The sequence below is a fragment of the Cygnus atratus genome, chromosome 12, assembly GCF_013377495.2.
Source record: "Cygnus atratus isolate AKBS03 ecotype Queensland, Australia chromosome 12, CAtr_DNAZoo_HiC_assembly, whole genome shotgun sequence".
Lineage (NCBI taxonomy): Eukaryota > Metazoa > Chordata > Aves > Anseriformes > Anatidae > Cygnus > Cygnus atratus.
In genome coordinates, this window is record NC_066373.1 from 8,812,607 (window position 1) to 8,838,902 (window position 26,296).

General features: G+C 39.4%; 1 protein-coding gene across 2 annotated transcripts in view; it reads right to left on the reverse strand.

Annotated features, from left to right (window-relative positions):
• CDH11 (cadherin 11) overlaps positions 1 to 26,296 on the reverse strand; it is a 179,419-nt gene that overhangs the window by 67,527 nt on the left and 85,596 nt on the right. For both annotated transcript variants that reach the window (XM_050713263.1, XM_035543687.2), the window contains one exon: positions 14,975 to 15,125. The gene's annotated coding sequence lies outside the window, so the exon portion shown is untranslated. Of the gene's footprint in view, positions 1 to 14,974; positions 15,126 to 26,296 lie in introns of those variants that run through there.

The following is a 26,296-nucleotide window of genomic DNA, read 5'->3' on the forward strand; positions in this document are numbered from 1 at the left end:
GCTGAAAAACTGAAAGAAAAAAAAAAAGTGGCCAGTGTTACAGCTTCATAATCACTTTAGTGGACCCTTTTATTGGTGAGTTCAGTTGCTAAATGAGTCTTCTCCTTCCTTGGATTTCCTCCCTTTCTCAAAGTTTAACTGACTTTACATTTGTTTGTACACCTTTCTAAATCTACTGAGCTTTACTTTACTGTCTATGTATTAATCTTATAACTTCAGTAACAGTAATGTGAAGTTATTTATAGTATTCAGTCTTATTTTAATGTATGGAGTAGTTGCATCTACATTGGCATAACACTGTTTAGATGTACATTGGCACATGTTGGATGTTAACAGCTACTACATAAAACAAAGTTTAACTCCAGTTTCATACAGAGATTGAAACATTCACAAAAGTCAGATTTGTGTCTGTTCCTATACTTACATAACGTGAAAATGCAAGTCATCATGCATGTAATACACCCACTTACACATAGCTTAGCTTAGCATAGACTAAAAGACAATTCACATACAATAAACTATGTCTGTCTTAAACTCTGAATATCAGATTAAGGATTTAATCATGTTTAAATAAAAATGTTTGTATGAATGTTTCAGTAAAAGACTGAAACAGCTGTCCGTACAGCTTCTTACTGGCATGAGTTTTGGTATCTAAATATATTCTGCACTTCTGTTATTTGATCAAAGGTAGGTAAGTCTTGCATGACTTGAATTTTTGTACATGCTGGAACATGGAGCATATTCGTTTATACTCTTGCATTATATCATAGCATGGTATAATAAAAATAAATGTATATTCTTACATTTTAGTCTTGAACATCCTCACTTGGGCAGTAAAAGGGAGAAGGGAGCTGTCCGGCACATGCCATTTATAAAAATCTCAGCTGGTTCAAAGACCTAAATGACGACTCTTAGGCTATGCCTGGATTTGTGACACTTCTTAGAGGAACCTGTGTATCTAAAGCAATGGACGAATTACATTCCTCATTTAACTAGTATTTTCAGCTGCTACAAATGTTACCAAAATCCTCTATTTTTCCCTCTATTTACTAAAATACAGTGACCTTCCTTCAAATATATCTTGTTAAGCAGTTTTATTTTCATAAAACAAAGGTTGACCTTAGCAAGCAACAGTCAACAATGGAGATTTATGCTTACTGCATCTTAATTTCTTAATTGCTTTTCAGTACCTAACTTAGTTTTGAAAAATTTCAAACCACAGACTCTATATAAAAACTGTCAATGGACAAACAGAAAGGTATCTTTCCATTCAGTATGGAAATGTTTACCTCCAGTATACAACAACAGAACACGCTGCAGTGGGTTTAGAGCAGCTTTCTCCTGAAATCAGGACGCACAGTCCAGTTGTCAATGTCTTCCCTTAGCACTTCAGTATGACATTTTATCTACTTATTTATTTCTATAAGGATACTTCTCTCTAATAAATGTTCTATGGAACTCCAAGTCTTGTTTAATTGCATTAGCAGGTTTACAGAAAATAATTTATAACCAAAATTGCAAAGGTGGGGGTGGGGAAAGGAGGAATATTTCAGCAAGACGCAGCCTATTATGTAAATTTGTCACCACATGCCATACATAATGAATAAACCTTGTGCTCTTAACACTTTGATTATAGACTATACAGACAATGCAAATTAAAATTCCTGCTGCTCTATAAATGCAATGAGAGGAAATTATGTAAATTTTAACACATTAGATTGATTTGGTTGAAATGAAACCTGTTCCACTTGATGTTTTAGGGGAAGAGCCACAATTACAATGATTGAGAAAGTGCAGTGTTAATGAAGTGTGTTATTGCTAATCAATTCCTCCTCCTCTGGTAATGGCACAGGCATGTGCACTGTCACTACATCATTCACAGGCAAATGTTACCACTCACACCACAATATAGTTTACATGGCAGAAATTAAAGCTTCCATAAACTCATGCATGCAGTCCTGCTTAGTAACAAAGATTTTGCAGTAAGACTATGATAGACATTCAATAAGTGTGCATGTGCACATGTATATATATATGTGTGCATGTGCATATACAGGTAAAACTTTGGCAATACTGCCTGGTTGACTATATTATTGCCTTGGATGCTACCATAGATTTGTTGTGATACCAACCAACTTCACTTTGAGCTAAATAATCACCTTTCTATTGGCTGATCTCCTGGAAAATATTGAATGAGACTATCACGTTAATAATTTGAACATATTTAGTTTATTGAAATGAAAAGCAAGGTCTTTCAAGGTTAAAAGAAAGTTTTCCATTCAAGCTGAAGAAACTAAAAATTAGTCTGGTTGCAAAAGTTTCACAGAAACAAGGTAATTCTTCCAGTAACAGAATTACTTGTGAAGTCTGGTAGGAATTTGGAGTGTCTTTATGACTGAGCACTTTATTCTGCAATCTTATTGTAAGGAGCTGCAGTGCATGCAGCTGATAGAGCTGTTTTACAGTGTGCCAATATGCGAAGTAGATTACAACACCTTCACACTAAACTGAGGAGCATGTCACTCCAAGCATCATGTCACCAGTTAAACAAAATACGTTGTGGAACTCTTCACCAGCATGGCAATGACATGAAGAATATGGCATAAGTTAAATTGTCTTCACTATTTAGCGTGTTACGTGAGATAATTAGATTGTTTAAAATAATTTTGCATTTTGCCTTCCTTTTGCTCAACAAAAATTTCCATGGCATTTTTTCAAAGATACATTTTCATTTGCAAAAGGATCCACAGTATTAGAAATCTGAGACACTTATTATTTCACAGGTAAATACGAGAAGATGGGATGCGCCAACCCATTTTATTTTCTTTCTATTTATATAACTTACTTATCATTCTCGGAAACATTTGTCACCACATGTAGAGACTGCATTTGTTTCCTGTCTCTACTGACTTGTCTCCCACTACTTTATTTCTGCTCCCTGCTAAGATATAAGGAAGTACTCTGCACAAAGACATCTCACTAGCTGCAAGAGCAGTTTGACATACAGCACTGTTGCAGGTCATGAATATACACATACAAAATCAGGAAAACACAAGCAATGAGAAAGCTTTTATGCAGAAATGATATAGCAGATAAACATACAATTCGCACACCGAGACTGGCACTTACCATGACATATTAGTATGTTATGCTTTGTCCACGAACATGGAAAAAAGAGGGATGCGCCCCAGCTGTGAAAGAAAGTCTGGCCAAGGAAAAGAAGAAAGTGCAACCATAAAAATAAAAGGGAAAATTACAAAGGAATCTTTCCAAGGAATAAAGAGACATTTGTTTTTGCAGGCTGAGAATCTGTTCTTGTATCAGCGTGCACATCTCTGCTATGTTTAGCATTTTAAAAAAGCCAACTGATTTTTGCCCTATTAATCCTGAACAAACAAAACTGCCATCGATGGTGAGAAGTACAGGGAGTGCATGGGATTGAGTCCTGCTCCTTCAGACCACAGACATCTGTTGCCACCCTAAAATCCTTCTGCCTTTTGGCTGCAAGTGCTGGAGGAACCGGCTAAGAACTCCCCTCAGCATTAGAGTACACGGTTTGCAGTACATTGTGCCAATTTGAATCTCAAAGCAAGATGTGGTCAAGGAGCCACTTAGAGCTTGGTAAACAGAGATTTGCAAAGCAAAACATGGAAAGTCATGTAAAATCGAAAAAGAAGAAAAAGAATATCAACTAAGTGAGCTTACAGAAATAGGAGCTAAGCATTTCAGTTTGCAAGTTTCAGTACAGATATTTAGTTATGTAAAATAAACACAAAGAATCGCAGTGGTAAATATCTCACCCCATAGGAATCAGCTTAATTTTCAGCTCACAAAGCTCCTACGAAACTGAAGCTCTCCACGCTAGCTTTTGCTTGAGTTCTTTGACTTCAGGCTGCTTTGTTTGTAGGAAAAAACTCTCTTTGATGTTGGAATATTAGAAGGAGTGAAACAATAAATTTCCCATATTCTAATATCTAGACATCCTGAGCTTGTTCAAGGACCCCTTGATTCATGAAGGCAAATAATTAAATTACCTGAGCTTTGATCAACGAGTTACTGCAGTCCCTTTTTGATGTAGAACATGGCTGTTTGAAGCTCCAGACAGATAACTAGCCCATATGTTGTTTAACCCTTTTGCCACTAGTAGCAGTTTTTCGCAATGTTTTGGCATTTCACAGTGAACACCACAATATCATTTGGAAATGCTGCTCCAATAGGAAATGCAATGAATATATTAAATCCAATAGGATCTTCATGGAACATTTATTGAAAGGCTGGAACTCCCCCTCTGAAACAAGCTGCAAATATTTTTCAGCCAAGTTAATTTACCTTACTATTATACTTTGGAGGCTGCTCTTCAGATGGCGTATCACTAAGAACTTCTAAAAAACTTCTGAGAACAAGGGGTTTTGCCTTTGTAATACAAGAGTTTTCATCACACTCAATGCTTTCCAAGTATTTCCCCCAAAAGGAGCATGAGTGGGCACACAATCATCTTGTCAGGTGAAAGAACACTCTTAAAATAGGAAAAACAAACACACAGATTTAAGGTTTTCATTTTTTCCCATCCTCAAATGCAAGCAAGTGGATGAAGTCACCTTTGCCACTAACAAGCAGAAGTCCTGTAAAACTGAAGAGAAACTAGAAACAAGTCCTGATGCTGTCTTCTCAGCTGACTTGTAATCTTGAATGTGATTACTGAGCTAGAAAGGATTCCTCTCCATAAATGAGGAATTATGCTCCTCTTCATTCATTCCAGGATTCTTCTGGGACATGGGGAGGTTACTAAAAGTGTGTAATTAGAAGGCATAATTAATGTATAGGGATCTCTTAGTCAGTTCCCTATAAAGCTTCAGCAACATATATGCACCTAATCTTAGCAACAGTTCCATGGATTTTATGGAAGTGACTTCACGGGACTACTGAGAACCATGCAAGAACTGTTTTGCAATGGGAGTTTTTCTGGTATAGTTCATGGCAGAAAGGTGTCTATCCTTCAAGGCACGGCTGTGAAAAGCATTCCTGTCATTCAGACTGACATCTCAATTCATAAGGATACAGGATTAAGGAGGCATAATGAATAGCCTGGTTTACTAAAGATAACAAATTATTTTGGGGCATGAGGATGTAGATAGAAATTCATGTCTTTACGTTTAAAACACTTGATATGTTATTTAAAACTTGGTATGTTTCTAATTTGTTGGAAAATAAAGCTGGGGGCCTTTTATAAAGCCCAAAGTGGAGATGTGTATAATCAACTAATATAAATGAGAAAGGAAGTTATGTGTATAAAAATTCATCTTTTTTTTTCCCCACATTAAGTCACTAGAGCTGCTTCATATCTGACTTAAAATACTCCTTGTAACATTATGGAAAACCATGAAAAGGAGGAGTTGCTGATCTCCAATTCAAGAAACAATTAGCATTCATTAACTCGAAGTAATAAAGTGCCTGAGGCATTTGTGGGTTAAATATCATCTACTTTTAGCCACATGGAAACAGTTAAAACACAAGCTTTTCTGCCGTTTACTTTGAATGATTTCATTTCTAGTAAAAATGGATTTAATTTCCAGATGGGGTATACCTTTGGGCAACAATGTTCATTTCTTTTCCAGTAGACAAAATGATTTAACAACACCAGAAAATCTTTTGTACACATTATTAATTTCATTTACATTACTTTATTTTCATAATAAAGTTCACGGTATCAATGGCCTGTTTTTTTGTCTTGTTTTTTTTTTTTTTTAAGTCCAATTTTTGTAAGGTCTCCCATTATATATAGCTTTCAAGAAATAACTTACTAGTCTTTTATTTCTGCAAGGAAATATCATGAAGTCTAAGTTGTTCCACAGACTGTATATGGTGATAGTCAGAAACAGGACTTAATGGCTGTGAGAACAAAATAGAGATTTGTACCCAGCTCATCGAAATCTGATACACGTAGACAATCTGGTTCAAGTCTGCTGCAGAAGATGGCCTACAGAATCTTATGAAGGCAGCAATTACAGCTAGCATACTTTCTGACCTCCTGCTAAACATAAAAGAAGCCAAGGGCATGACAACAAGCAACTGTCAAATCTTGGTAAGTATCAGAGCTGGCACTTTCTCTATAGACTTGATTACTTCAGCCAAACTCATTCCTTGTTCAATTTGATTGGATAATTAAACCAATATTAGTGCAATTTCTTACATATGATGGTGTATAGATGGCATTTCTAATGCAGGTATGATTAAAAACTGCCTTAGCCATGAAATCCACACCTCCATGCAAGTTCTGCTTAAAACTTAGTTAATGTAATAACCAAAACTAGTTTGAATCTCCATATGAAGGTCATTGTTCAATAGCAATGTAAATTGAATAACCTCATGGATTCCAATACAGTTTCTCTGCTTTATTTCAGGATGACCAGACAGAATTTCAACCAGCAAAGTATAAATGTCAAATATATAGTTTAAACACGTCTGGTCATAGAAGTAATTTTTGAAAGTCTGCTAACAATAACAACAAAATTTTGAGGATATATTAAATAAAGAGGGCATTGCCATTGCTTTCTCCACGTATTAATACATACTGAAGGGTACAGTAAGGTGGTACTCAATGTCAACTCAATGCCATTCAAAACAAATTAGAAGATTATAATTTTATAGTTTTACTTCTGAGTTGCAGTAAGTGCTTTGATTTCTCCTTTCAAAGACTAGGCCAGCAGCCATCCATTAAGTTGTGACACTGTAGAATCATAGCACAGCACTGTAGCATGGAGTAAATCTTTGTGTTTCCTTTTTCAATGGAGTTCATTGTGTCCTAGTTACATACAACATCTGCATATATAGATAAATGCTCTAAAGAAGCTGGTTGCCATTTTCTTTTTCATAAGATTGCCTTAATACCACTCAAATAGCACCAATACCACCTCAGACTTTGGTTGGTAATGAAGTAAATATATAGGAAGCCACTGAATGTACCAAGAATTTTTTATCATGTCTAACTGCTCTCAGTAGTTCAGCATTATACCTGCATATGGACTTAAAAAAAAAAAAAAAAAAAAGTAATGCGTGCAGAATGTAACTGGACAATAGCATCTACAAGACCATAGTGAGGGGGGTTTTATTACATTGCAGGCTAGGAATGGGAGGTCCTCATTTAATTCAGGTAGCAGTAACAGTCAAAGGAGAAGGCAAGTGTTGGATTATCTTGACCCACTCAATCAGAAGATTTCTTCACATTTGAGGATGAGGAGGGTAGTTCAGTGAAGGTGAAAAATGGGGGGAAAAAAGAACACTAGAAAAGTAGAGTCCACTGTACCTAATAAAATGGAAGTGATGGGAGAGCAGGGCAAAGCTGGCATTGAAAAGTGGGAAACTTTGAAGGTAAGAAGTTCACAGAGTATTAGATTACATACTGTAAAGGGGGAATGGAAGCTAATAAAGTGAGGCATGAGAAATATCATCTAAACATAAGCAAGATCAATAAACTCAAGGAGATGATGCGGGAACCTGAGAAACCAGGAACTATGCAATGCCTAGGAGCACAGGTTCAATCTTACCAAGGTCATATACACATTAACCTTAAAGACTGTGCATGTTTTATTTTAGTCCAGATCATGCAGATGCCCTAGTTAGCTGTGAGATCTCCAAATCAACCTTGCACAGATGAACAGAATGTGAACTGCAGTACAGAACTGGGAATGTAACTGAGGAAGGGATCATCTCAAGCTAGCTTCAATACAAGGATATGGCAAAAGACTGCACCATGGAAAATCACACAGAAGAGCGACAAATTTAATACTTGGAACTTGACCACATATTTATAGTTTATGAACTTTTTTTTTTCATATCAATATTGAGAAATCCACAATTTTAAGGACAGAAGGAACATTAATGACCATCCTAAGTGTGACCTCCAGTTACTCATCTTGCTACCTAATCAGCCCTTTTGTATGTAAATGGATAAATTGTTTGTATGTAAATGCCAATGCCTGCTACATTTCATTCTTGCTTTAGAAAAAGAAATGCTATGTAAATTACAACCGTGCTAAAAAGAATCAAAATGCATACTAATCAGCCATATTCTCTGAGCTATACTGGCTATAACTGGAATAGGAACAAATAAAATGGCAACAATCAGTAATGGACAAAGTCTTCTATTTGAATCAGGGCCCCAAATAAAATTATTATGCAGCTGCTTTTCAAAATTTTGGAACCTCTTATGTCTGGGAGAAATTGGATTTGAAACTGTGAATGAACAGTAACTTTCACTAATGTGAAATGTTAAAGAACTTCACTGAAATTTCAATTGCAAGTAAACATGCTGAAAGAGAATGGGAAGGAGAAGCTATCTTTAAAAATATCTGATCACTGTATGCATTGGGTAAAAGTTTGAGTGATTCTTCAGTGACATCAGAATGGTTGTCTCTGTAGTTAGTGATGGTTGCATGCAATATGAAACTGGAAGTTCTGATCACTGTGCTGCACCTACTGAACTAACCGGGCAGCACTCAACTGTGTTAATATTGGTCATTCCTCAGAGAAAGCTTACAGACATTTCAGCTCTGACTAGAAAGTACCCTGTACAATGCACTGAAACCTTGTCTTGACTGTTGGTCTAAAATGAACTGAGCAATACTTCGAGACAGTTAACTACAGTCAATATATGGTTGAGTCTGCTGAAAGGAAGGGCTACTTGTTGAAATCACTGCTCTGAAAAGTACAAGATTTTATCTTAAAATGTCAAGTGTGTTTTCTAATGCTAATGAGACCAGTTGTTCTTTTTATTGGTTAAACACCATTTGAAGTCCTACATTTACATCAAGATTTATCTCAGATAAAATTATTAATTTCAAGAATTAGGTATAAACTTTCTGAGTGTCATAATTTAAGTTGGGATTTTTTTTAACCTGTTGCCTTGCTTAAAATTCTCTAGTAACCCACAAAAATAATTTAAAATATACACATGTGAAATGAAAATAGATGTGCATGAAGCACACATAAGTTGCAGATATGTACACAAGGGTATGTAACTAAGTAGCTCTAAAATGGATCCAAGGAACCTTACCTGGGAGCTGGTACAGTTACAAGGTATTCTGCTCTATACTTAAATTTTTGTTTCTAGTATTCAAATATCAAATGCTGGCCAACTTTGCAAAAACTCTGTTTCTTTTGTTTGCCTTACAAAGTCTACATACAAAAGAAAAAAAGGTTAGTTGATAAAAGATGAAAGGAATCACATAGTTATTCATTCAGCCGCCAAGATATTTGAGATAATTACTTTAAATCAAGAAGGGACAGACCATTTAAATTTATGACTCAATGCCGACACATGCATGTATTAATAAAACAGTTAGCATTAATGGAAATAGGGTTTAGTCTCCTGATTCAAATAGAGCTATCATTTCTGGTTTATATTGAACTAATGACTTATCTTTGGCAGAATGATATGTATGCATGTATTTAACTATTTAACTTAACCACTGAGACCAATTAATATGTTTCTGAAGTTTTATTTTATTTTAAAATATATATCAGCAGCCTCACTGGGATAAAAATTATGTTGAACCAGAGTTTCTATGGCATCAGTTTAACCTTAAATGTAATGGAATATCTGATAATAACACTGTATAAAATGAAGAATACTAAAACACAGTGCAGAAGAAAGAGCTCTTCAATGTGACTGACATTAAGGAACTTTTTTAGCTTACCAAGCTAGCATAGACTCTGTATGATTAGGAGCTCGTGTGACAAGGAACAGGAGCTGCAAGTGAGTACACCATAAATTTAATTTCTACCCCACTTACTAGTGTGGAGACAGAAGTGAAGAACAAAGCTGTGCACAACCATCTAAGTCAGGCTGTTTTCAAGCTAAGGGGTAGTAACAATGCATGCTGGTATGGTAGCAAAGCTTGCACTAGTACACTGTACAAACGTGGAATGTAAGGGACCTAAATTCTTGGGGCCATCAAGCTCACAATGAAAATTCTGTGACTTGTGTTTTAAAGGGTTATTGAATGTAATTCTTTCTGCTCATCACTCTGGTCTTTGCGTATATGAGCCTGTGTCTCCATGCAATCATTGGGAGTTCAGTGGAAAGTCTCAGACCATACCAATATACTTGCATGAAAGATTGAGTGTAATTACTGTCTAGATAGGCATTTCCTACCACTCACATTCATGTATCAAAGTTCTGTTCGATTTTGCCTACTTCAAGCCTTCATGATCCACAATTGTATTTTATGTCAGTTTGCCTATAATGTGGCTACTGTCTATCTGTTGATGAACTATTAAAACATTATTTATAATAATAAATTATAAATAATAAATAATAAATTATACTTGGAAACCTATTGCAGCTTTGTTCACCAATCACTCTGGAAAAACCTGGCTCCTCTTTTACATTCAGTTACTCAGTCCTTTTCTTTTAATCCATTTACATTGATTTCTGCTACTCCAACTCTGCCTGCCATTGCATTACAATTAACAATTCTGATGAACCCTTGCTGATTCAGAAGGGAGAGGGCTCTTACTCATTGCCAGACTTTGGTGAAAAAAGCACAAAACCCTCTTAGAAGTTGCTTAAGCCAGCACTTTAAAATTGAAGAACTAAATTATGGCTCATGGAGCCAACAGAGCTCAGTGGGACTGGGATGTCTGAAAGCCACCACACCACCCAAGCAGTTATGGAAGAAGGCCTTCTGCCTTTGTCAAGCAAAATTAGCCCTAATGTCTCCTTCCCCAAGGGCACTGCTCAGCAGCAGGGGCTGGCTGCTCCAGATATTCGTCTCTGAATTCCTGCTGGCCTGTGAGGCACTGCTAATGTTCCAGTGATGCGTAATGTTCCGTGGAGGGCCTCAGACATGACTGGCAGCTCTGACTTTTCCACCCACCTTGAGAGCATCTAACAGAATAAAGGATGCTCCCTGCCTCGGAGCACAGCAGAGGATGGGCAGCTAATGGGTCTCAGGTTGCTCTTCACACCACAGCGCTCCTCAGCAAAGCGGTGCTCATTTCCAGTGCTGTAGTTACTAACTCTCTCACAAAGAGCTGCTACTGCAAAATAATTCTTAACTAATATCTAAAATCAGGTGACTAACAGAAAATAGTACAATTAAGGCAACATCTTCCCCATTTTTGGCATCAAAATCATGGATAATGATTTCTATTAGACACATTAGCTTCTTTGGTTCCTTATTTGTCCAAGTGGATATAATATACTGTAAAACTCTGCATGCACCCTGTCACGAGTAGGTTATATCTCTTATACACAGGAATTTGACTGGTCTGAGTCAAACCCTGGCCTCCTGCCTAATGTGGATATCTAGGGAAGAATGTGAGACCAGGACAGGTGGAAATGAGGCTCTGTTTGACCTGCAGTCACTTCAAATCTACTGTTATGTACGTCCTTTCTGGTCAGCATGTGCAATGATGGGCTGTAACAATTTCTTTCTTATTCTGAGGTGCTAGAAGATACTGGGAAATGACTTGGGCTAACGTACTTCAGTTTGTCTGTTGTGAGCTCCTAGGTAAAATTTTACCTAGGTAAAATTAGGCCACTTTGGCCTAACATGCCCTTCTACTATCCAAGATGGCTATATAGTATATCTCAAGCCCCGATAACATTGTCGAAAGCAAAATTTGTTGTTTCACCGTATCATTTTTTCTATCTTAAACTGCACTTGGCATAACGGGAGCTGACATCCCCGTTGAGAAAGGCAGAGAGGGGCGGCGAACCCCTGAACAGCCGCGGAGGGGAGCGAGGCTGTTTGCATCTCGCCGAGCCACCGCCTCCGGTGCCGCGCCTCAGCCCGGGCCGCCCCCAGGCCGCACCCCGGCCCCGCCGCTCAGCGCGCCCCGGAAGGCGGCGGCGAGGCAGCGAAGAGCGGCAGCGCCCCCTGGCGCCCGCCAGGCCCCGCCGCCGAGCCCCGGCCGTGGCCGGAGCCCCCCCGGGTGCCGTGAGGGCAGCGGGGGCGGTGAGGGGCGAGCGGGCCGGGCACGGCGCTGTGCCGCCCTCCTTCCTGCGCCTCGGCACCCGGAGCGCGACGCAGGACGGCAGCTTCTCCTCACGGACCGTGAAGGAGCTTTAGGAGTATTCGACGATGTTCCTTAACCGTTAAGGGATAAAGTATATATATATATATATATATATGAACAAACAAACAAACAAAAAAACCTATGTGACAAAATTACAAGACTTAAGTGTAAACTAAGTCCTCGTGATTCCCATGCACAAAGAGAAGCCAATGGCCATCTCTCCTCCTTCTGCTTCCCTAAGCTTTGGGTAGGGCCCAGCAAAGGGACCTGAAAACTGAAGTGCTGTTTTAAAACAAATGGGTACAGCACAGCAAATTACAGACAGGTTTTTAGCTTATAAATACTCACAGAAAAACTCAGGCACTAAAAAAGAAAAAAGAAAAGTCTAGAAAGTATGTTCCTAAACTGTTTCAAGTTAATTGATTCCAGATGAGACCTCTGTTTCTCACACACTGAAGATATTTCGCTGAATGTCCAGCGCACAAAATGGATTCAAAGTCATTTTAGGGGGCTCACCAAGAAAGGGCAGGCAATAGTTTTAAGTTTGGAGTTGCTTTAAATTTCTGTGGTGTCTGTGCTAGAAATAACTTCTGAGATTATTGTAGAAATCTCAGCAATAAAAATATTTAACTTATACGTGCTTTCTTTAGTTACAGCATTTGCAGAAAACAAAAAATTTAGTCTCAAACTACTGCAACTCTGAACTTCACGTATGTTACTTACACTAAATTGAATTAAGTATGTCAAATTTTGTCAAAATGGCGTATTAATTGAAGTTGAAATCATATGATATAATTTAAAGCATTTGATCAGATGAATCACAAAAACGGTTCAAATCTTTGTAGTTTCCCCACATTGTTATGCAAAAGAAAATTTAATTTGATTGTTCTGTGTCTCGGTCATCCATTTCCATACATATTTCCTTCTCAAACTGTGCTGATGAATCGCAATGACTTATCTCTTGATATACTCTATTGTAGCAGCTTCTCTGGTAATGAAGTAATCTAGTTCTTAGTGATTTTTTTGGACGGACAACACTTAAAATTTTAGCAAAGTTGAAGCTGGTGTAGAGTGGTCTATAAATAGTACATTCTGCCCATGATCATTCCCTGATGTTCTAGTGCAAGGCTGAGGTTTAAAAAAAGAAAAAAATAATAATCCCATTTCAGGGCCTAAGAACAAGAATCTGCAGGAGGAAAGGTGCCATTTAGTTAATATTCTTAAAGAATTTCCAGTTCTTTTATTGAAGATGTAGTTCTTTGTTCTGTAACTTTTTTTTTTTCTGTTCTGCAAGAGGAAGAAGAACTGCTTTAGAAATACAGTCACAAACTTGTTTCCTATAGCGTAGTAGACTAAGAAATATGCTAGAAAAACGTGTGTGTTAAGGCATGAAGTCCCAAACTAGTCCTTCTGCTCTCTATCTCCCTACTGTTCTCACTGTCTGTCTCACAACATGATTTGCACTGCTCTGCTATGAAAATGCTGTTTGTAAGCAAGCATCTGTAATTCCACTTCCATGTACCTCTATATATCTCTCCTTATAAAATCATCCAACGGATTGAGTACAGTCATCGATTTGCATTTCAAATCTCAGTGGAGAGAACTGAGGCAGATGTCAGATTAATTATTGCAGAACTTCCATATTGAAAGCAAATTCATTTATTGATATAGGGTAGCCAGCGTAGAAAAAGGGAACAAAGTCTCTACCTGGAGAAATCACACAGACTTTGGAAACACTGAAGCAAGCATAGGAGCAAGGGAAGGGGAAAAAAGACAGACACTCAGTAACGTCTGAGTGTTTGCTTCCCTGCTTCTGAATCTGTTAGTGCTTTCCTCACTCAACAGTTTCGTTATGAAAGAGTTAAAAATATTTAATTTCTTAATAGAGTCTGCACAGTCTGTATCACCATCACAAATGAACAGGAAGAAAGTCTTTCCCAGAGAGTTACTACTCACTGGAATTTGAAAAAGAAATGAGCATTCTGCTTATAAAAGGCCAGTTTCTGAATTAGTGACCTCATTTGCTAAAGAGGTTCCTTTGTCACAGATATCTTAGTAGGTAAATACTGTGTTACACAGCCACACTGTCCTTTGTAGCAATGGTACAAAGAAGATCTCCTAGCATATACCGGTTCTCTGCTCAGCAAATGAATATTTAAAAGAGTAGACAATAAAGGAGGTCTTCTATAGAAGGTAAAGGCATTTGTATCATGATGTCAGATTGCTATATGTGCTCCCCAGGGACTGCACAGGAAGCACTTTTATTCTAAAACTTAATGGTATTTATGGGGACCCGCAGCCCGATCTATTTTACCTCTCCTGGGGATGTGCTTAAGCACGTATCACCCAAGAGTCTAATGCTTTTTGGACTAGCCCGAATTAGAGACAGATACCATTTTGGTACCTTGTGAATAGTAATGCATTTGAAAGCCAGCAAGCAAATTAAAAAAAAAAAAAAAAGATATAAATCAAAGTCTTTCCCTCTTTTATTCCGGACAGAGTACCCTTCATTTCACGCGCTCATAATTTCTACATATCCATTTCATGCCTGGGAGCTACATGCAAGTAAAAGATTTTCAGTTCGGGGCTTTCAATATCAGCTTATCCGGAGGAACATTTTAAAACGGGCAAACGCTCGCCCTCCCCCTCTCCGCCCCCCGGGGGCAAGATTTGAAAAAAAATTAAATAAAATAAAAGCCAAACACAACCCAAACCCGAACCCAAACCCCCAAAGAACCCCAACGTCTGCCTCCCCTCTCCGAGGCCGTCGCGCCCCTCGGGCACCCGCCGGGCTGGCTCCGAGCACGGCCGGGGGCTGGGGGCGCACCTGCCTGCCCCTTCCCCTGCCCCAGCCCCGCCGCCAAGTTTCGGATACACAGACAGACAGACAGACGGACGGACAGCCGCGCAGCCCCCGCCAGCTCCTCCTGCCCCGGCCCCGGCCGCCGCTCACCTGCGCGTCCAGCGGGGCCGGCCGCTGCCCGGGGCCGCGCGGGCGGAGGACGAGGAGACAAGTCCCATTCACAAGTCGGCGCTGGGCAGACGCGGCGGCATCTTCAGCCTATTACACTCCACTGGCAGCGGCTGCTGAATGAGGCTCCGAGCTAGCGGCAGGAATTAGAAAGAGGGAGGGAGGGAGGGGAAAGGGGAGAGGGAGGGAGAGGGAGCAAGGGGGAGTGAAGCAAGATTAGAGGAAGGGAAAAGCTGGAGGCTGTTGCTTCTTCTCGATTTTCTTCTCCCTCCCCCTCGCCCCCGGAGGCACGCGAACCCCCCGAGCCCGCCCTCCCGCGGGGCGCCGTGTCCCGGCGGGGCGCAGCGGGGGCTGCAGGGGCCGGGTGGGGGGCGCCGAGCCCCGGGTGCTCTTTTTCCCTCCATCCCCGTCCCCACGGTGTCCCCACCCCACGGCTCGGCTCCCCTCAGACACGCAGGCACCCACGCACGTCCACAGGGGGACGGGGCCGCCCGTGGTGCTGTGCCATAGGGCTGCGGGGAGATGCCCCGACCCTGCCCTGTCACCACTCCTCTGCAGGCAGCAGGACTACCCCACGGTGGTGGGGTCGCCGCGGGTGGGCCCGAGCCCACAGCAGAGACCAGGGCACGGCCGGGTTTACACAGCACCGTGGGGCTCTGGTGCCCGTGGGGCTCCCCACAGCCACCCCAATACGCAGACAGGGAAGTCATCTCAGGTGGACAAACAGCAGGAGCATTTTGTGCTGAATGCAGTCGTGTCGCCTATCATAACCAGGCATTTCTCCGAGGGGAAAAAAAAAAAAAAAGTTTCCCAAGCGTTTCTAGATTTGGAAGATCTTGGTCTGTGTAGCCCACAGCCCTTCGGGCTGCCCTCGAGGCACAGGGCTGACCTCCTCCTCACACACCAGGCCCCACGGCTGCGGCTGTGGCTGTCTCTAGCTCCGGCTTCCTCACCTCAAGGACAAGCCCTGGGCACGGTCCCCAAGCACATCCCCTCGGATGGAGGGGAGCTGTGCAGGGCGAATCGCACAAACCCAGCAGCAGCACACTGTGCCCTCCTGCCCTGTCCACACCAGCACGTCGGCCTGCCAGGCTGCACTCACCCCTCAGCTCCCCCATGGCGGTTGAGGCGGCTCGCCATAGTGGGTGCCATCGGCAGAGCAGGGCGGGGAGGGATGCACGGCTCAGCCCCTCCAGAATCAGGATGCAAATGTCTAGGTACATCTTTGTGAGGATCATCTGGCCATCCTCAGGCAACCCACCCGTCCGTTCATCCCCCACGCCACAAGGCAGCACTCACGCTGCTCTGCAATCGCACTGCTCCTCGGCCCTGAAGAACAAGGCTTTTATATTCTGTGGTTAATTAGCTCTGCCAATAACTCCAGGCAAAGGAAAAAAAAGAAAAAAGAAAAGAAGAAGAAAAACTGGCACAAAAGCTGCCACTGTACAAACAAAGAATTTGGAAGGAGGGAAGCTGATAAACAATGCAAGGAGGCTGGGGCACACCGAACTTAGCCCAGCGAGCAGCGAGCCCTGCCTGGTGTCAGCCCCAGGGAAAGAGCCGCAGCCTCCTCCTGCCTGCAGAGCTGGGGGGCTGAGAATTCAAGCTTCAGTTTGCTTTAGAGAGATGTCGGGAGTTCGCAATTCAACCCACAGAAGCACCCGGGCCTGCCTTTACCGGGAGGTGGGAGGGCAGGAGGGCTCTGAGGCAGCATGGGGTGCCCAGGCAGCGCCCCACAAGCAGGCCCTGGGGCCTGAGCATCTGAGCGCAGTGCCCGCAAGGCGTGAGGAAATCAGCTGCTGCTGCAGAGAACTTGGAGCTTGGACAGACAGGGAAAAACAGGGAACATACCAGAAATACCCTGGGCTGAGCTGAAAGTGTGAGGTAACCAGACAGCTAATTAATTGGTACTGAAATACTAAAGGCTTCATTTGGACAGGAAAAGGGCTGTGGTGGTAGGGAAAAATAGTTTTAGGGAAGAAGTGGTTTTTGATAGGAAATTTGAAGAGTAATAAATTACTATCAAGAAATAAAACATGAAAAAAATAGCATTTGAGAATGTATTTGAGGAAAAGTAGCTGAGGAAGGAGGGTAAAGCACATTAATTTGGAACAGTTCTCTCCAGAAATTGTTTTTGGAGAGAAAATATGAGAGGAAAGGAAATATCTCAAAATAGTTTCATATAGTCCCAGCCCAAACCTATTGACTTTAATGGGTCATCAGTCTTCTGTGATGATAATATGAGAATTATCATTTGTTTTCTTTACGGATACACTGCAGCAAGCACTGCTTAGCACAGCTCTGCTGCTGGGCTGCCAAAATCACCACCTAACTAAAGCCCAGGGCTGGACAGTTGGCTGAAGAATTTTTCCCTTTTTCCTTTTTCTTGCTGGCTTTAGCAGCACAGTGGAGGGGATGACTTTTCTAATTCCCTCTTTTAAACTGCTGAGATCAGGGTTTTTTTTTGGATATAAAGGAAATGTGAAAGCAATTTCAATCTAATTAAGCATATACAATAGGTACCCATAATATTCTCTAGTCAAAGATCGTATTGATCTATAATGAAAGGTTTCATTAATTCCATTCGAGGAGGCATGTTAACAAATGAGTGTAGTAACATCTGATCTGATGAGTGGCTTGAGTTTCCTCCCTTCCTTCTGCACTAAAATCTTAGAGTAAAGCTAATCAGATTAGCTATCTTTTTTCTTTTATTTCTCCATCTTCCTATAGGATCTAGAGATGGAAGGTCCTATCTGCAAACAAAATTAAAACAAAACTCCTACTGAAAGCTATGTTTGCATCTCTGTGCTAAGTCCCAAGTCTGATTACATTAATAATCAGTGTGGAATTCATTTGACCTATCTTAAGCCATTTTAAAGTTAAGTATCTAATAGGCTATCTATACTAACATTTAATGTCAATGAAAAGAAGTCCCTCTGGGAAGGGCCGCTAGCTGGAGATACCATTCTCTACTTACTGAAGGTTCTGAGAACTAGCTTGGACTGGAAACCTACCTACAACCATCTAAAGTAAGATGAGTCCTATTTATTTATTTATTTTATGAGATACAGAAAATAAGAAATGGTCAAACAAAAATCAGTGTATACTGCTGATAAATGAGGACATGTGGCATGTTCCCTTTACTACAGACTGTACTCAGGCAGTTCTAAACAACCCTGCCATCCTTTCAGCAAAACTACTGCACAGAGGCCTTGCACAAGATATGACAGTGGTTCACATCAAGAGAAACGTGCAGGGAGGAAGGGTACCCCAAACATCTGAAGAACTACTCAGCTGAACTTCTAGCAGCTCAGCGCTCACGTGTGTACTCACAACATGTTAGATGGAGATCTTCACAGACTGCCTAAGTCATACCTTGCCGTTTCTACCATACACAAAGTTGAGGAAAACAGGATAAACTATTGCAAAGTTCTGCCTTTGCTGACTATCTCACCTGGCTGGGGATGCTTCACCTATGAAGCCTTAGGCTAGTTACTACCTTTACTACTGGCGTGTTGCAGCCACTGTAAGTTCCACATGGCCAGTATCAGATTAACCCCAGATTAAAGTGAGAAAGCTTTCTAAATACGGTTGCCACCTTCCTTTAGAAAATGTTAGATGTGAAACAAAAAAGCAGGCCTCAGCTATCCAGCTGCCATGGAAGTCACAGCTGCTTGAAACCTGGTGGCAACAAGGAATCAGTGTCAGACATAAATAAAGGAAGTTTATACATATTTTAAACAGTATTTATTTTTGCATATCCATGTATTTAGGTTAAGAACATCTGTGATAACAAATCTATGAAACCTAAAAAAAAGGTTTCTTTATCTACAGTGGGCTTACAGATTTTGAAGTTTGTTAAAATTCTGCTCATTGCTTGATAAGTTAACCCATTTATCATCTGAAAATAAGCCAGCTGATTTGTTTTCAGAGCATCTGAAGGGGTACATGCACTTCTGCTAATTGAATCATTGTTCTAGGAAACATTGCAGCTGAGTTCATGAAATACACATAAGCAGGTGTATCATAAGTTTAAGGCTGAATATTTGTATCTGTATGAAAAAGCTTGAACTGTGAACTTCAGACACTGATCTCTGATGAGCCTTCCACAGTTCCAAAGATTATATCAACGTCTTATTTACTCAATACCTTGCACACACCTACACAGTAAATGTGAAAGAAGACTCCTCTTTCCATGTTTTGACCCTGTTTTCTCCAGGCCTTACAGGTCCTTTACCCATATGGCTTCCAAGAGACTCCCTCCCTTCTCAGCTACCTTTAACAGACCTGTAAATTCCTTCACTTTTCTTCTCCCCTGGAAAGTATTAGAGATTTAAAAGGCATATTGCTAGCAGCAGGAGCTGGGAGTTCAAGAAGAAACAAGAGAGACAGTGAAAGAAGGATAGAAGAGAGTCACAATAAAAGATACTCCATAGACTGAACAAAGTTTTTGTTCCAAATGCCCTTCAAGTTCTGCGTCATTTTGCTAATGAAACAAAGCCAAATTTGCTTCCTATGTGAAAATGCAAAAGGCAAGCAGGACTGAAGGAGAAAGGAAAAAAAAATTCCTAATGACCTCCAAAAAAGGAAGACTAATGAAAGCCACAGTACCAGCACAGTGAGAACACTAGCATGCAAAATGAGCATAACTTAACAAAAGTGTGCATCTTGGGGTGAGGGAACAAGGCTTTTGTTCAATGTAGAACACACGTTTCAAAACAGCCATTATCTAAAGCTTCCCCCCCCACACCTTTTTTTTCCGCAATAACAAATGTCTTGCTTGTGGAAATACTTGAGAAAGGTTAAAACAAAGACAAAAACATCATGAAAAAATGTTCGAGCACAAAATATCAGATACATAAGCTATCTCCACAAAGTTAACAATATACCAGTGTGTTACTTGAAGCACTGAAACCTGGAGAGGAAAGGGAATTTTGAAGTGGGAAGAAGCTGAACCATAGAAATACTACAGTCATATAAATAGTGCTAAAAATATATATTCCAGATGTGCACCTGGACCTTCCTCCAAATGCACTAGCTGTACAGACAAATCATCAGCTTGAGTCACCTACTCCAAGTGGTGCCCAGGGCAGCACTCTCGAAAGCAGAATCGATGTTCAAGGAGGCATCCAGATTTGGGGTTTGGTTATCTCCTCTCCCTGTCCACTGCACAAAAAAAGGCCTCATTCCTATACCAGAGAAAAACAAAGCTCTTCCCATTAAACTGCTGTTGAAGCCTGGCCTGATATCATTCAACATTTTAACTCATCTTCATAATGAAGATGAAAATCCTCATCTTCAGTCAAACCCAAGTGGGCAGACATGGGCCACAGGGTAAGAACCTGCCTATCCATCAAAGAAAACACAACTGAGTCCAAAATTGTTCAAGCTGCAATACAAAAGTCTATTTTTCTCCAGTTTTCAGAGAACTTTTAATGCTAGGTTTGTTTTTATTTGATTTTGATGAGGGGAGCTCCTTATTTTATAAAATCTAAGGAAATGGTTTGGCATGTACTGAGCATAGAAAATTAGACATTTCTGTCACTGTCTGAGCTTTGAGACCATCTTACCCTGATACAGGATCCTTCAGGATCTTTTGGGGCTATTTTACTCAATTTTAAAAACTGCTGTGATAAGGATGCAGCAGCATTCTGGCCATCATCCCATCTCCTCAGCTCTGTTAGGATGTACTGAAGACCAGGTGGGACTGGACAAGTCTGCTGTTATCTTGAGAATGGGTCTCTCAAGCTTGGGAAATCTCCAGAGGCACCCAAGACAGTCTTTTTTGGGTTACAGAGTTGACCCAATCAAGGATCAAGCCTCAGATGTGTTTTTTATACAATACTGAAATACATTTTCAAAGAATAGTATTCATAAAGGCATTAAATGAAAAAATACTGCACGCAAGGGGTCTGCTGACCAATGTAGATTTGCAACTATAGACTATTTATAGTTCCAAATTAGCATCAAAAAATTACAGCACAAAAGAATTCAGGAGGGGAGAAAAAGGCCTAAATGGTAAGTCAGACAGACCTCATAAACATTTGAATTTATCAATGTATTTTCCTAATAAGTTTTCAGAAATACAAAACAGAAAATTAAATTTTTCATTTAGACAAGGTATTATTTAGTTAGGAACTTGAAGCTCATTTATTTCTGACACTGCACATTAAAAGAGAAAAATGCATTTATATATATACGTACACATACCTGTGTGCATGGCATTGTCCACATTGATTGTCAAACAGGATGAGGCCTACAAATAAATTCCTCTAATTTATTCAATTTCTAGTTTTAATGGAGAAAATAGCTTACATAATTTATTAGAAAATAAATTTGAAAAAAAATCACTACATCTTACTAGAGAGCATGCACAGCTTGAACACACATCGCTTGATAGTAAAATATAGCATAGCTAAATTGGACGTAATTGCATCTTTTAATTCCATTTCTGGATATCACTCATTTTGTACAAGATGTACTGTACGATTAATGATTATGCTTCTTCCAAAACATAAGTAAAAATACGTAGTCTTCACAATTTTGTGTTTTCTGTTTTCCTGTTTTGTCTAAACAATACGCATTTGTTAGAATATACTTCTGCTCTGCTATGAATACTTTTTCCATGTATATCGGATATATCTAACATCAGTTTGCAAATAGTCCAAACTGTGTCCAAGAAGATTTAAGAGAGAATGATGTTCCTGTAATCTCAGCTGCTAACCCTTCTGTACTGACGAACACCAGGCAGTCACGCTTATCTAGCACAAAGATCTTTCTTCATTTAATGCCCGCAGCTTGAGATAGTCAATCTTGCCCAGCATGCGCCTCAAGTATTTCAGATTTTTATTTGTGATTTTCGTGTATGTCCCCTTGCTATTCCAGGTACTATGAGTCAGTAGCTACTTATCTATCCATACAAGGCCATAATCAAAGGCATTTTTACACCAGTATATGAATGACTATGTTGCATAGATCCAGGAGATCAATCGCTATCATGACTGCAAGAGTTCAGTAAACAATTATAAATTGAGCTGTTATATACAGACTAGCAAAATAATGACAAAATGATAAACCTTTAGCCATAAATTCTACTTTAAGCCATATACAACACTGAACCAAGTGATATGCTATCACTGCATTAACATCTATCTGCTACTGAAAAAAGTACTGTCATTTCTCTCTAATGAGCTGAAGTGAGTAAAAATGTTATAAAAAGAAATATAGATTTGCTTGACTATTTAAAGTCCACAAGATTATAATTCTTTAATATTGCTTTTATCAGAAGATAAAAATATAACTAGACTTAACAGTTTGTCAGATGAGTCATAACTAAAAACATTAGATGATTCACACAATAATCAATCACAAAACAGGAAAACAATCTCAGTTATTAAACTTGATGAAAATGAAATGGCACTGCTTTACTATAAACCTGCCATGTGGTTTAAAATTTCATTGATCACTAAGTGCAAGAGCATACTTTTTAAAAAAAATCCTATGTATAATAAGCTACCATTTTGCTTGAATTCAGATAATTATTTAAAGATTCTAGTAATATTTTTTCTAAATTTCCCATAAAAAACAATACTGCACAGCATTTTAGACCCACGTACAAGTAGGTCAAAGGGTTATAAATCACACAGTGAGAGGTGATAAGAGGCATGCTTGAAAATGACAGGTTTTACTTGAGGAAGCTCAGATATACATTTATCTTTAACTGGTGTCTAGATAAATGACCTAACAAACTTCTAAGAAAAAAAAAAGTATCCTTTAGACATCTATTAGAAATCAGTACAAACATTCAGGTTCTGCATCTGAAAGAGCATGAGAAGGGAGATCTCAACAGGGCATGTCCAATTACTGCAGAAGCTGTGGAAGGCTCTTCATTGACTTTGGTGAGCTTTGGATTAGGCCCAGTAGCTTCACAGCATCCGCACATGGGATTGAACTAAATGAGCTGCTTTCATGCTTTCAGCAACCAGCAAGTGCTCGTGAGAAGACGTGTTGGCCAGTCAGTCTTCAACTGCACATCTCAACTCATCACACAGGTCCACTGTGCATCTACACAGTCCAACAGCCACTACAAACATACCACCACTGTTATAGGGATGAGGTCACAGCAATGGTCATATAAACTAATGTAAACAATTCTTATCTGACTTACATTTTGGATTTCAGTTTCATTTTTGATGTTTCCCTAGTTAAAACACAAGATCTCTGTTCCGGATGTATTCTATAATGACATTACAGATATTGTAATGTAATGACATTATACATATTGTATTCTCCAACGAGAAATATGGCTTTTTATAACGCATTTTTGTTGGTTGGTCATTTGATGCTTCTAGTTATTTGTTTTGTATGTTTGGTGATGGTTTTTAGTTTTTGAGAAAAAAATAACACAAATTTTTTGTTGATTCAATAGCTGAGATGTCTTACTGTTTACCTGTCATTTTTCAAAATCAGAAGGTAGATTAACACAGATGCTTAAAACATCAAACAGTGTCAGGTTTTTCCCAGTGAAATATCATGGTTGCTAACAAATCATGGAAAATATGTTCAAACTACTGCCACACTGTCAAATACAACTAGAAGAAAAACATATTCCATCTGAAAATTCAATAAACCATCCCATTAATTTAATCAACAAAGGAAGAAAAACTGCACAATTAAAAAAGAAACAAATGCAAATTTCCCTGTGGACTAGGCCTCTTCAGCCCACATTCATGTTCAGGTTATACAACACAAAGAAATGCTTCACATAAGCATTTCATACAATTTAACTCATCTGAGTAGCTCATTCCTAGGAGTATCAGAGAAAATTACAGATGTTCTGGATCTGCAGAGCCCTTAATCCATGGAAAATGATTTCATTTCCATGAGACATACTTAGAGAAAGCCTCATCTTTCTCCATTTTCCACTGCTGTAGTCTAGGAATGTGCAAGTAGCCCTCACTAAACTGTTTAGCATCTAGATGAACTCATTTCCATGGAAAGCAGTACCTGCAAGCCTCTCCAGTGCAGTAACGTTCACCAGGTTCTCTGTAGGTGCTTTCGGCTTTTAGGGATGTATCTATTATTCTAACTCTCCCAAGCTTTTCTAAGCATCTTCTTGGAAAGTGGTTGCCTTCTCTAGCATTTCAGAAAAAAGTGAATAATCTCCCCCATTTCTGTACTGTATATTCCAACACCAGGCACTGAGACCTGTCCTGAATGGACCAACATTGGTCTAAAACAGAAAAAGCATATGTACAAGATGGTAAAATGAGGTAATTAGTAGATTTCTCAGATATTAAAATTCAGGCAGTCCAGAGGAGTCTCTTCTACCCTTTTGTGCATAGCGTCTTGGACCTGTCTCTTAAAACTTGACTTTTACAGTGCCATACATAAAGTACTCATACTGTAGGCCTAGATATTTTTCTTCCAGCTTGACATTGCAATTTGGTATTGTTTTAAAGTTTTAATTAGATTGCACTGCTTGTGATAGATCATAGTATTCGCAAATTTTGATTCAAGAATACCAGAAACAGAGAATTCAAGAACAATATTGATAAATAATACCCTCATTTCCCCAAGAGTACCTCATGCTCACACATTTAAAAAAAGATTGGGTCCATGATAGCTTTTCAGTTGTAATAATAAAATTGATAATAGTGATGGCTCGAAGTGTAGAGATTGAAAAACATGTCCAACTGGTTGAAGTTCCTGAACATATAGAGAAAAGGGAGATGTTTTTCTTTTTTCTTTAACTGCTATAATTCAGACAACTAAATTAATACTGTTCCTTTACTGTTTCTGTATATACTTTGTTGAAAAGTTAACAGACAGAGACTCTATAGGAGAATTGCAAAATAAAGATTTGCAAACAGATGAGGTAGAGAAGCTAGAGAATATAATTGATTAATTATTAATGTAATGATTCTTCAGATCAAGCTCAAATGAATCAGACAGACTTTTTTGGCTAGTAAGGATGAAGAAGCAAGACTACGCGATTCATAAACTTTTCCACCTGCTATTTCAATGAACTAAAACATGAAGATGCTATGCCAGATTCTATTCTCGTGCCATAAATCCAAACTAACACCATTAGCTTACTTAGAGTTTTACATTGACTTCAGGAGAGTTACTCTGAATTTACATCACTGTGAGATCAGGATCAAACTGCTGAGGGGATATTAAAAAGAGATTAAACATGATCTTAAACTGTGATATCCCAGCAGATCCAAGGATTTTCAATTTGCAAAATTTTACAACTGTCTGAGAGCTGGATAAATTTCAAATACAGTTGCTGATAAGAGCATTTGCATCTGCCAAAAGAACCTGTTTTAAGGACCTGAAAGTTGGCAAAGAAACTGAGTATCATGGAAGACAGTAACAGAACACGCACGTCTGCAAGCAAGCAGAAGGGAAATCCATGGGTATTTGTGAGAGTATGTGTATGTAGCTGGATTCATCCGATTGCAGTTATTGGATAGGCTTACGCTATTCTTTTAACTGCTCATCCAGTAAAACTTTGAGCACAGGTTTAAAACACGGATATATGTATTTTCGTATCAAGGCCCACATCCTTCAAAGTGTCAGCTACCTCATTCTTGTTCACAAGATTGACTTGTGCTGAAATCAGCTGAGAAGACATTTCAATATCTTGGTCTGAATTATTTTACTTCTTGCTGAACACATGACTGGTATTCAGCACTTTCACATCTGAATATTGATTCAAATGGTATACAGAAAGTGCCCCATCTTGCTTTCATTCATTCATTAAACTGTATTCCATATAGAATTTAATGGAAAAGTTATTTTTGTCTGCAGGCTTGTGCACTTAGATCTTTGTAGCTATTATTTGCAGAGTACTCTAAGAGTATCAGTGAGATGAGTGCAACAATCTAATCTGTAATTCTTGAGGCAGAGGAATTCATTTAATCTAAATTAATTTCTCATCTGGCATAAGAGGACATAATATCCATCTTCTGATGCTCTGAGAGTCATAGGCCCAGTTGATAAATTTTCCTGAATAAATGAGAATCCCAAAGAATTGATTAACAAACAATGAATTCTGTTCTGGTGCTGATCTACGGATAACAGATTTTGATAAGAGATTAATGCTACATGCCCAATCCATGTATGCAATTTGTGTCCATTCAATTTGTTTATGCATGCATGTACGAAATGACTAGTCATGACGTTGAGCAGATAAACATACGCTTTCTGAGTATAATTTTGATGGTTACGTATGCAAAAGTATTGAATAAACCCCCCACAAAGTAGACCAACACTTTTTTGTGTGTCTTTAACCTTGAA